The 12,372-nt window shown below is 43.3% G+C and overlaps 1 long non-coding RNA gene across 1 annotated transcript; it reads right to left on the bottom strand.

The window, feature by feature from the left end:
- Positions 1-3,897: 3,897 nt before the first annotated feature.
- On the bottom strand, positions 3,898-11,015 carry LOC112236373. The gene is made up of 4 exons (XR_006080436.1): positions 10,886-11,015; positions 9,145-9,264; positions 4,607-4,730; positions 3,898-4,365 (listed from the first exon to the last, which is right to left on the bottom strand). It is a non-coding gene; the product is annotated as an uncharacterized LOC112236373 (long non-coding RNA).
- Between the last annotated feature and the right edge of the window lie 1,357 nt (positions 11,016-12,372).

The following is a 12,372-nucleotide window of genomic DNA, read 5'->3' as shown; positions in this document are numbered from 1 at the left end:
ACCAATTTACAGTATGACAACCAATTTACAGTATGGCAACCAATTTACAGCATGGCAACCAATTTACAGTATGGCAACCAATTTACAGTATGGCAACCAATTTACAGTATGGCAACCAATTTACAGTATGACAACCAACTGTTACACCATATGATAACCAATTTACAGTATACAACCAATTTACAGTATGACAGCCAATTTACAGCATGACAACCAATTTACAGTATGACAACCAACTGTTACACCATATGACAACCAATTTACAGTATGGCAACCAATTTACAGTATGGCAACCAATTTACAGTATGGCAACCAATTTACAGTATGACAACCAACTGTTACACCATATGACAACCAACTTACAGTATGGCAACCAATTGACAGTATACAACCAATTTACAGTATGACAACCAATTTACAGTATGGCAACCAATTTACAGTATGGCAACCAATTTACAGTATGACAACCAACTGTTACACCATATGACAACCAATTTACAGTATGGCAACCAATTGACAGAATACAACCAATTTACAGTATGACAACCAATTTACAGTATGCCAATAAACAATAACACCGTATGACAACCAACGTCTTCAGTACAACCAGTTCCTCAGTCAAAAAAACATGGTAAAGTTGTTTCCAGAAATAATGATTAGGATGACAACGACTCTCTGCCTGTCTTTCAATGCTGCCAGGTGTATGCTATATTTACTTATTTTTTTAAATGTGTCTACCTCCATGCAGAACTATGTCAGAACCACTACTAAACCAGTGTAAATTACATCTGGAGCCATAGGGAAATGGGAGCAATTTACCCATTGAGTTGAGAGTAGTCTATTGAACGGAAGTGGATTCCTGTATTCAAGGATGCCGGTCAATTTCATTCTGTTTACTGTACCGTTATCATTTATGTCGGGGAAATCAAGGACATTCATCCCACTCAGTCAGGATTCATCATATGATAGTATGACATGTAAAATTGCGTATGATTTCAATAATGGGTCATGAATAGTAGGATCATTATCAACCATACTAATCCATTTGATTCACTATCAGGTCATATGAATGATAGTAGCACGCTATAAACACATATCCTCAAAACATATCCAAGGAACTATGTCATCCCCAAACTCATATCAGCGCGGCTCATATTTGAGGCTAAAATGATTATGAACAACCACAGACAGTTACGGTAAACATTGAAAAGCATGAATCTACGAATGAAAGAAGTAGCAGGCAACAGAGCTCCGAAAATCGATTAGTACAAAAAAACAGGGACATCTGCAGCGCCACGATCTGTGTGGTTAACAACAATAACGGTATTTGTTTGTACACGGACATTTCTCGAACGCACAATTTACGCTAACAAAACAGACTGTCGTGTTTACACAGAAGCAATAGTAAAATATAACTGCAAAGTGAATCTGTTCATTTCATCCAGCCTGAGTATGCTAACGGGGTTTGAGCTACCGTTCATTCGTTACTGGTGCGCGAACAGCCCTGCTGTCGCGAGCTTGTCAACTTAATTCCTCTTCTATGAATAAGCACGAGGTGATGTGATGTTTCTTACCTTATTCGTACCCCTCACTCCTGAACAAGGGAATTGTTGGACGGCCGACAGCGGTGAGTGTTTCTGTATTTCGGACAACGTGTGACGCTGAGGGGTGCCGTCCTCTTATGAAGGATTTGTCCGTGGTCCTGGATTCCCAATCTCGAGCTGACTTTTCTCCTGCCTGGTGCTGAAGTGGACAGCGCACTAAACAGCAGCAAAGCAGTGCTGTAAAAACACAGCGCTCCTCGCCATCATACTGCACAGCACCCTCTACCGGATGGGAGGGAACGTTGCATCCATGAACAATGCAAAGGATGCTGTCTGTCTGATAAAACAAATAGTCAACAAAAGCCTGGAAGGGTGATATTTGGCGTTAACGTTCGGAATGCGCCATCTAAGGTGGCCGTTTTGACCGCAAGCCCATGCCGATTGTTTAGAGTATTCAGGCATAATCAGATTCATATCGAATAATTAGTGTGCATGTAAAAACCCACTCTGTCCTTGGTCTGTAGGAAACATATGGCTATTTGCATTCAAGACACTATGTAAAGATAGTACAGACAAGTTAAATACACATAGATGAATATTTAATTCACAGTTATAGTAGCCTACGTGGATTGAGAAGCGACCCGTTCAGTTGGCTCTGCCTACATATAATCAGATTCATTTTACTGGGACAACAGAGCACAGAAATGGTCATTTAAAAAATGATTTCAGTGCTATAAAAAACTATGCGTAAAAGTCCATTATCTGAAGTAGGACTATCAGCTCGATTTAGGTCAGAGCTATTCGGACACCTTACCTCAGCGTCACACGTTGTCCGAAATACAGAAACACTCACCATCCTTATTCAGGAGAGAGGGATACCAAGTTATTTATAACAGACTAGTTAACTTCTTATTTACATTGACGGCCTACTCAGGCCAAACCCGGACGACGCTGGGACAATTGTGCGCCCCCTTACGGGGCTCCCAATCACGGCCCGATGTTATACAGCCTGGATTCGAACCAGGAACTGCAATGACGCCTCTATGCACTGACCGCTGCACCACTCGGGAGCCCATTTAAAACAAAATAGCCTATTGCCTACCCAGATTCACACAACGAGGCGAAACAAGTTTATCAAAGCGGGATGAAGGCGGGATCTGCATTGCATAGTATTTGGAGAGTGGGCAATCATTTCCTGGTTCTATTTTGTTCACGTTTATTAGCCGCTAGTCTGTGAATCTGTGCGTGACAGTACAAGTTGTTCATCAAAGTAAATAAGGCAACGTAAAATACTTTATACCAACTATCAATTTCTTAGATCATGTATTTTCAGGTAGAGATACTTAGCGAAGCAATTGCTCTCTATCCCTCTCCATCATTCTCCTGTCTATTCTCTCCTTGTCTGTGTCCGCCCAACACAAACCGGACAAGCAGACGTGCAAAGGATTAGGGTCATTGTAGTTAATAACCACGTTTTCTGCACTAAACTATGTAGAATCCTGTACTGTATCTATGTGTGTCTACTACATCGCACAGTTTCAGGCTTGATCTGATTTATCTCTAGAGAAACTGAGCATTACACTCAGAGGAGAAGAACAAGAACAGAACGAAATGGAATTCAAATAATTGAACTGATGTTGGTTTAAAACCTGAACAATGGCAGACATTTTGGTAAATCGCTCATTACTAGTGCCTACTGTATGTGTGCTTTAAAGTGGGTTCAGCTCTGTGATCCTTTGGCACGGCTTGGTTTTCCATCTATTGAAATTGTTCCATAGGGTCACATAGGCTGTGTGTTACAGGGTATCAAATTGTTCCATAGGGTCCTATAGGCTGTGTGTTTCCCCTGTTGATGAGCCATGTGGAAGGGGTGTTGACGGGCCACGTGGAGGGGGAAAATGGTCCTGGGGACGGGTAGGGTGGGGGAGGTACTGAGCATGGGTGACTGCATGGGTGGCCTCATCTGGGACCAGACTGGGGTCTGTCAGGATGGACGTGGATGTGCTGAGGAGACGGAGTGAGCTAAGGACCACTCAGGACAGAAACAGAGGGAGGGAGAGAGAATCAGGTAAGAGGGAGATGAGGAGCGAGAAAAAGAGAGAAAAGAGACAGAGAGACAGACAGGCAGACAGACAGACAGACAGACAGACAGACACACAGAGACAGACAGACAGACAGACAGACAGGCAGACTACATGGTTAACTGATAGTCATTGAAGCTGGTGAATGTGAACTCACTGGGTCTGAGGGCAGGTAGGGAACAGTACTGGTCCAGCCAGGACAGAGTGGTACGACACACATCCTCTACACTGGCTGTGGACACCATCCTGTTATAGGACTCAAACAGGGGCTCTACGATGATGCTGAACTGAGCTAGTGTTTAGGAAAGAACCATTCTGATTGATGTTTTATTATCTACGACAACACACACACACACATAGATACAGTACAGGATATTTACATAACCATATTGTGTGACTTGTCTTTTCCTCTGTGAGCCACTCCAGGAGCCATATGTAAAAAGGCATCTTAGCATTTGTAATGAGGATCCATTTCATCTTATTTATGAATATCTAAAAAGCAGATCCTTCCCTATGTCAGCATTCCTACACTGAGACATTGTTGTTATTGTTGCTGTGAATACAGGCCCAGATCTAACACTGAACTTTTATCCTAAAGGTTCCTGTGGCCAGGGAGAGTGGAGAGGGATACGATCCAGAACCACCAGTTCTGTAGAGTCCGTGCCCGGTCGTACTCTCTGAACTTCTCCCTCATGTGGTCAAAGCGTTGGCAGGTGACGGGCAGCTGCAGCTGGTACACACTGCATTAGGGAGAGGCTTGTTATGATCACATACACATAAACACGCACGCCACAGGAAGCTGCTGAAGGGAGGACGGCTCATAATAACGACCCGGAAAGGCATCAAACACATGGAAAAACCGTTCCACCCATTCCGCTGCAGACATGACCACAAGCCTGTCCTCCCCAATTAAGGTGCCATCAACCTCCTGTGACACACACACACGTATGTTATGTACAGTATGTTTAGTGCATTTCTTACTTGATGGCAGAGTTAAAGGAGCAGAATCTAGCCTCTGAGTCTCTGAGCCTCCTCGTGCAGCTGAGCTCTCTCCTGCTGAATCTGACCGATGTACTCTGTTGTCTTATGTAGCGTCGTGGCCTTGCTGATCAGGGACACAGAGACAAGACAGTAGATCATGTAGATGAAATAAAGTTATACACTGTGACTGTGTTTCAATGCCACACCTATTATTACCAGAAGCATTGCAGCTCAGTGCAGCTCCCAATCCTCTACAACACTGGGTCTTGTGCAGTCCATTCCTGACTCAATGCCTCAGTGCCTCAGGGAGATCTCTTTAGTTTCAAGTCAAAGTTAGACGTCCATCCGTGTCCCAAGAACGTCTAGAATTGCCTTCAAAACCTGGCCACTAGGGGGCAACGGTAAGCGCCGATACCTCAAAGTGGGCTGGTGGCTTGCTAGGGCGTTGTGGAATTTGTCATTTTTTTATTAGGATCCCCATTAGCTAACTCCGTAATGCTAGCTTCTTAGGGTCCAACAACAAATTAACAAGACATTACAAACAACTACAATCAAGACTTTACAAACATTCAACAAGTAGACAATACAGATCATTAAAATACCTGACAGGAAACACATTTAACATTCAGTTGATACTTTCTATTTCCTGTCCAGTCATATGGTCTATAGCATTAGATGTTCTTTCTATTTCCTGTCCAGTCATATGGTCTATCACATTAGATGTTCTTTCTATTTCCTGTCCAGTCATATGGTCAATCACATTAGATCTTCTTTCTATTTCCTGTCCAGTCATATGGTCTATCACATTAGATGTTCTGTCTATTTCCTGTCCAGTCATATGGTCTATAGCATTAGATGTTCTTTCTATTTCCTGTCCAGTCATATGGTCTATCACATTAGATGTTCTTTCTATTTCCTGTCCAGTCATATGGTCAATCACATTAGATCTTCTTTCTATTTCCTGTCCAGTCATATGGTCTATCGCATTAGATCTTCTTTCTATTTCCTGTCCAGTCATATGGTCTATCACATTAGATCTTCTTTCTATTTCCTGTCCAGTCATATGGTCTATCACATTAGATGTTCTTTCTATTTCCTGTCCAGTCATATGGTCTATCACATTACATGTTCTTTCTATTTCCTGTCCAGTCATATGGTCTATCACATTAGATCTTCTTTCTATTTCCTGTCCAGTCATTCTATCACATTAGATCTTTCAGTCAGTCATATGGTCTATCACATTAGATCTTCTTTCTATTTCCTGTCCAGTCATATGGTCTATCACATTAGATGTTCTTTCTATTTCCTGTCCAGTCATATGGTCTATCACATTAGATGTTCTTTCTATTTCCTGTCCAGTCATATGGTCTATCACATTAGATGTTCTTTCTATTTCCTGTCCAGTCATATGGTCTATCACATTACATGTTCTTTCTATTTCCTGTCAGTCATTACATTACATGTTTTCTATTTCCTGTCCAGTCATATGGTCTATCACATTAGATGTTCTTTCTATTTCCTGTCCAGTCATATGGTCTATCACATTAGATGTTCTTTCTATTTCCTGTCCAGTCATATGGTCTATCACATTAGATGTTCTGTCTATTTCCTGTCCAGTCATATGGTCTATCACATTAGATGTTCTGTCTATTTCCTGTCCAGTCATATGGTCTATCACATTAGATGTTCTGTCTATTTCCTGTCCAGTCATATGGTCTATCACATTAGATGTTCTGTCTATTTCCTGTCCAGTCATATGGTCTGTCACATTTGTTCTGTCTATTTCCTGTCCAGTCATATGGTCTATGATGTTCTGTCTATTTCCTTAGTCATATGGTCTATCTTTGTTCTGTCTATTTCCTGTCCAGTCATATGGTCTATCACATTAGATGTTCTTTCTATTTCCTGTCCAGTCATATGGTCTGTCACATTAGATGTTCTGTCTATTTCCTGTCCAGTCATATGGTCTGTCACATTAGATGTTCTTTCTATTTCCTGTCCAGTCATATGGTCTATCACATTAGATGTTCTGTCTATTTCCTGTCCAGTCATATGGTCTATCACATTAGATGTTCTGTCTATTTCCTGTCCAGTCATATGGTCTGTCACATTAGATGTTCTTTCTATTTCCTGTCCAGTCATATGGTCTATCACATTAGATGTTCTGTCTATTTCCTGTCCAGTCATATGGTCTGTCACATTAGATGTTCTGTCTATTTCCTGTCCAGTCATATGGTCTGTCACATTAGATGTTCTTTTATTTTTTTCTTGAAGGTGGATTTACTTTTTGCCTGAGAAATATGGATTGGTAAAATGTTCCATTCAGCTATAGCTCTATATAAAACTGTAGATTTAAGGCAATTTGTCCTTGGCTTGAGTTGTTTTAGCTGCCCTGGAAGGGGATGGTGGAAGAGCCACGTGGGCTGGCGGCTTGCTAGAGCGTTGTGGAAGGGGATGGTGGATGGATGGAAGAGCCACGTGGGCTGGCGGCTTGCTAGAGCGTTGGAAGGGGATGGTGGATGGATGGAAGAGCCACCGTGGGCTGGCGGCTTGCTAGAGCGTTGTGGAAGGGGATGGTGGATGGTGGAAGGTGGAAGAGCCACGTGGGCTGGCGGCTTGCTAGAGCGTTGTGGAAGGGGATGGTGGATGGATGGAAGAGCCACGTGGGCTGGCGGCTTGCTAGAGCGTTGTGGAAGGGGATGGTGGAAGAGCCACGTGGGCTGGCGGCTTGCTAGAGCGTTGTGGAAGGGGATGGTGGATGGATGGAAGAGCCACGTGGGCTGGCGGCTTGCTAGAGCGTTGTGGAAGGGGATGGTGGATGGATGGAAGAGCCACGTGGGCTGGCGGCTTGCTAGAGCGTTGTGGAAGGGGATGGTGGATGGTGGAAGAGCCACGTGGGCTGGCGGCTTGCTAGAGCGTTGTGGAAGGGGATGGTGGATGGTGGAAGAGCCACGTGGGCTGGCGGCTTGCTAGAGCGTTGTGGAAGGGGATGGTGGATGGTGGAAGAGCCACGTGGGCTGGCGGCTTGCTAGAGCGTTGTGGAAGGGGATGGTGGATGGTGGAAGAGCCACGTGGGCTGGCGGCTTGCTAGAGCGTTGTGGAAGGGGATGGTGGATGGTGGAAGAGCCACGTGGGCTGGCGGCTTGCTAGAGCGTTGTGGAAGGGGATGGTGGATGGTGGAAGAGCCACGTGGGCTGGCGGCTTGCTAGAGCGTTGTGGAAGGGGATGGTGGATGGTGGAAGAGCCGCGCTCCGGCGACAAAGTTGAATCAATCCCAGTGCTCGGCAGTTTTTCTGTTTTAACTGTTAACACTTTCCTATCCTTCAACCCTTTCCCATCCTTTAACCCTTACCCAACATTTAACCCTTAAAACCCTATCCTAACCTTTAACCCTATCCCAAACTTTAACCCTTAACCCTATCCCAACCTTTAGCCATATCCCAACCTTCAACCTTTAACCCTATCCCAACCTTTAGCCATATCCCAACCTTAACCTTTAACCCTATCCCTAGTGGTTAGAGTGTTGGACTAGTACCCAAAAGGTTGCAAGTTCAAATCCCCGAGCTGACAAGGTACAAATCTGTCGTTGTGCCCCTGAACAGGTAGTTAACCCACTGTTCCTAGGCCGTCATTGAAAATAAGAATTTGTTCTTACCTTTATTTAACAAGGCAAGTCAGTTAAAATTTAAAAAATTAAAAACCTATCCCAACATTTAACCCTATCCCAACCTTTAACCCTATCCCAACCTTTAACCCTATCCCAACCTTTAACCCTATCCCAACCTTTAACCTTTAACCCTATCCCAACCTTTAACCTTTAACCCTATTCCAACCTTTAACCCTATTCCAACCTTTAACCCTATCCCAACCTTTAACCCTATCCCAACCTTTAACCCTATCCCAACCTTTAACCCTATCCCAACCTTTAACCCTATCCCAACCTTTAACCTTTAACCCTATTCCAACCTTTAACCTTTAACCCTATTCCAACCTTTAACCATTAACCCTATCCCCACATTTAACCTTTAACCCTATTCCAACCTTTAACCCTATCCCAACCTTCAACCTTTAACCCTATTCCAACCTTTAACCATTAACCCTATCCTAACCATTAACCCTATACCAACCTGTAACCTTTAACCCTATTTTAACCCTTTCCCAAACTTTAACCTTTAACGTAACCGGTCAGAATTAATTCCTAAACCTCTCCCTTAAATTTAACGAGGCAAGTCAGTTAAGAACACATTTTTATTTACCATGATGGCCTCACCGTCCAAACCCGGACAACACTGGGCCAATTTTGCGCCACCCTATGGGACTCCCAATCACGGCCTAATGTGATACAGCCTGGATTCCAACCAGGGTCTGTAGTGATGCCTCTTGCACTGAGATGCAGTTCCTTAGACCGCTGGGCCACTCAGGAACCCTTAACGAGATGCGAAACCCCCAGCCCGACACAAGTGTATTTTTGTTTTTACGGAGTTAGGTAACAGTGTCTCAACTTAATCGTGTTGGGAACAAATGTCAAGAGTGCTTACCTTTATACTTCGCTGAGAGCTCATCGTGGTGACGAGACTCTGCAGACTATCAAAGCCTAGCTTGATGTTGAAACGTCTCTTCTGCTCAGCAGAGATGTGAGTTATCCTCCTGGACTGTGTCTGCAACAGACACACATGTCATAGATCAGGAACTGTGTGATTATCTACTGTATTGTATAATATTAACTGTATGGTTCTCTGTAGTTCAGTTAGTAGAACACGGCCCTCTGTAGTTCAGTTAGTAGAACATGGTCCTCTGTAGTTCAGTTAGTAGAACATGGTCCTCTGTAGTTCAGTTAGTAGAACAGGGTCCTCTGTAGTTCAGTTAGTAGAACAGGGTCCTCTGTAGTTCAGTTAGTAGAACATGGTCCTCTGTAGTTCAGTTAGTAGAACATGGTTCTCTGTAGTTCAGTTAGTAGATCATGGTTCTCTGTAGTTCATTTAGTAGAACATGGTCCTCTGTAGTTCAGTTAGTAGAACATGGTCCTCTACAGCTCAGTTAGTAGAACATGGTTCTCTGTAGTTCAGTTAGTAGAACAGGGTCCTCTGTAGTTCAGTTAGTAGAACATGGTTCTCTGTATTTCAGTTAGTAGAACATGGTCCTCTGTAGTTCAGTTAGTAGAACATGGTCCTCTGTAGTTCAGTTAATAGAACATGGTCCTCTGTTGTTCAGTTAGTAGAACATGGTTCTCTGTAGTTCAGTTAGTAGAAGATGGTTCTCTGTATTTCAGTTAGTAGAACATGGTTCTCTGTTGTTCAGTTAGTAGAACATGGTCCTCTGTAGTTCAGTTAATAGAACATGGTCCTCTGTTGTTCAATTCGTAGAACATGGTCCTCTGTAGTTCAGTTAGTAGAACAGGGTCCTCTGTAGTTCAGTTAGTAGAACATGGTCCTCTGTAGTTCAGTTAGTAGAAGATGGTTCTCTGTATTTCAGTTAGTAGAACATGGTTCTCTGTATTTCAGTTAGTAGAACATGGTTCTCTGTAGTTCAGTTAATAGAACATGGTCCTCTGTAGTTCAGTTAGTAGAACATGGTCCTCTGTAGTTCAGTTAGTAGAACATGGTCCTCTGTTGTTCAGTTAGTAGAACATGGTCCTCTGTAGTTCAGTTAGTAGAACATGGTCCTCTGTAGTTCAGTTAGTAGAACATGGTCCTCTGTAGTTCAGTTAGTAGAACATGGTCCTCTGTAGTTCAGTTAGTAGAACATGGTCCTCTGTTGTTCAGTTAGTAGAACATGGTCCTCTGTAGTTCAGTTAGTAGAACATGGTCCTCTGTTGTTCAGTTAGTAGAACATGGTCCTCTGTAGTTCAGTTAGTAGAACATGGTCCTCTGTAGTTCAGTTAGTAGAACATGGTCCTCTGTAGTTCAGTTAGTAGAACATGGTCCTCTTTGAGTTCAGTTGGAGGCTCCGAGGAGGAAGGATGGGAGGAGGAGGGAGGAGGAGAGGGAGGAGGAGGAGGAGGAGGAGAGGGAGGAGGAGGAGGAGGAGGAGGAGGAGAGGGAGGGAGGGAGGAGGAGGAGGAGGAGGAGGAGAGGGAGGAACATCCTCCTCAGTGAATATCAGACATATAAAAATAGTGCAACATTTTAAAAGTATTTTTTAGATAAAACTTTACTAAATATATTCATGTCATCAAATAATTGATTAACCTTAAGAATAACATATTTTTTAAAATCCCATCCAAATCCGCCAGTTTAAGCTAGAGATATCTGTTTGTTTTTTTGCTACGTCTCAATTCACCGTATCCTCCGATGTCGGCCCTCCTCATCTGCTGGGCTCAAATCACCGTATCCTCCGATGTCGGCCCTCCTCATCTGCTGGGCTCAATTCACCGTATCCTCCGATGTCGGCCCTCCTCATCTGCTGGGCTCAATTCCGTATCCTCCGATGCCGGCCCTCCTCATCTGCTGGGCTCAAATCACCGTATCCTCCGATGTCGGCCCTCCTCATCTGCTGGGCTAAAATCACTGTATCCTCCGATGTCGGCCCTCCTCATCTGCTGGGCTCAATTCACCGTATCCTCCGATGTCGGCCCTCCTCATCTGCTGGGCTCAAATCACCGTATCCTCCGATGTCGGCCCTCCTCATCTGCTGGGTTCAAATCACTGTATCCTCCGATGTCGGCCCTCCTCATCTGCTGTGGAAGGTGGCCGAGTTACAGCAGTGTTTGTCAGACTATGAGACATCCTGAAAATCTGGCTTCTCATGAAAAACATCTGTAGCGTCCGAACGGTTTGGGCCTACAAACTATCATAGCCCCTCTATGGAAACGGCTGTTCTTCGTTTTGCTCTACGACCCGCACAAGTGTCAGGGGACTTCATCTGAAGGTAACCCATACAAACAAATGGAACTATGAAAGGGTTAAATATGTGTCCAAAATATATATATATATATTTCCTGAGCTTTCTTATTTATCTTAGATATTGGACAGATCCTTATTTTTTTTGCAATTGATGAATCTCTTATTCGATGTGTTTCTATGGGATATAGTAGTACATGCCTAATTCAATATTTTATCAAATAGTTGTGTAATATTCCATATCAAATAACTAAATGATACATGGTGTGACCATCGTAAAACAATTCCATATGTTACCTTAGTATAAATAATAAGAGTGAGGGAAACAGCGCCCCCTCTGCCTCAGTACGTGTAGCCCATGTATCTGATGCTGTCGGGAACAAAAGAGTATGACATATTGCTGCTGTAGCATTTGATTGATGCAGGCAAGCATTTGGCCTCCCTTGCTAAAAAAAAAAAAAAAAATCTAAAATAATTAGCCAATTAGCATTGAGCTGAGCTTTGTTGTTCCTGGTGCAGCAGTTTGGAATTGGCTTCACACCAATCGAATCACAACCTGATGCAAAACGTCATCATTGTCAGACAAACGTGTTTGTTTCTGGACTGCTTGTGTTGATGTCCTGCAGAAGGTAGCATGCTAAATCTGCCCTTTCCTAAACCATGGATGGAGATGTGGATTTGGACTTGTGGTTCTGACTCAATTCTCTGTACAGGACCTTGATAATGACAGAGTTTCTGATCTAACCATAAATTAACATGTTGTGCCACTGGCCTGAGATTATTGTAGTTCAATATGTAAGCTAGTCGTCTCATGTTAACTAGCTCTCTAACTTAGCTGGTTCATTGTGTTGCCCATGTGAGGAAGTTAGGCTAGCAAGCATTTTAGCTCGGTAGCCTATGAAAACAAAGAACGTAAAGAGTACTGCA

Source organism: Oncorhynchus tshawytscha, linkage group LG30, assembly GCF_018296145.1.
Source record: "Oncorhynchus tshawytscha isolate Ot180627B linkage group LG30, Otsh_v2.0, whole genome shotgun sequence".
NCBI lineage: Eukaryota > Metazoa > Chordata > Actinopteri > Salmoniformes > Salmonidae > Oncorhynchus > Oncorhynchus tshawytscha.
Note: the sequence above shows the minus strand (reverse complement) of the source record. Positions and strands in the feature narration are given on the sequence as shown.